Genomic DNA, 666 nt, shown 5'->3' with positions numbered 1-666 from the left:
GGCTCTTTGAAATGGAGGTGACATTGACAGGAACTAAGTGGTGAAAGGTTGGGTGTTAGAGCCAGAGAGCTGTGGATTTGAATCCTGAAAATGTTGTGACCTTGGACAAGTCATTTAATGTTAAGCCTCAGTTTTGTGTTCTGCAAAATGTAAATAGTAGCTCTTCTGCGAGGACTCAGTGTGATGATGATGTAAAGCCCAACGCACACAGTCCGTTTCAGTAAAGAGGGCATATGTACATATATATTTTAATGTGACTCAGGCATGAAACAGCTCTGGCCACCAAGACAGGCATCAAGCTAGGATGAACTAAGGACTGCATGTCTGCTCTGCCCCTGATTGATATAAGAGCAACACCACCAATTGGGTGTCTCCTTCCCATTGCCAGGGGGTAAGAGGGCCAATATTAATACTAGCAACTACGGGCCTACATGGGACCTACCCCAAGGTATGGGGAACACACGCCTATGACCAAGAGGGAGGGACTGTGAGGGTCACCCCTCCTCTAGCCTTCGTATTTCCTCATTTCCCACCCATTGGACACATATGTCCAATTTCCACTCTGTAGATACAATGCCAGGAACTGCAGGCTGCCCAGAGCCTTGTGCTGTTGTCAAAGAGCCTGGCGCTGATATTGGCAGCCTGGGAAAGCTCGTGGGGAAGCCC

At 48.3% G+C, this 666-nt stretch overlaps 1 pseudogene; it reads right to left on the bottom strand.

Annotated features, from left to right (window-relative positions):
* Positions 1–249: 249 nt before the first annotated feature.
* LOC118659503 lies at positions 250–393 on the bottom strand (annotated as a pseudogene).
* Between the last annotated feature and the right edge of the window lie 273 nt (positions 394–666).

This window comes from Myotis myotis, unplaced genomic scaffold (genome assembly GCF_014108235.1).
Source record: "Myotis myotis isolate mMyoMyo1 unplaced genomic scaffold, mMyoMyo1.p scaffold_m19_p_6, whole genome shotgun sequence".
NCBI classification, from domain to species: Eukaryota; Metazoa; Chordata; class Mammalia; order Chiroptera; family Vespertilionidae; genus Myotis; species Myotis myotis.
This window is presented reverse-complemented; position numbering and strand designations above follow the sequence as displayed.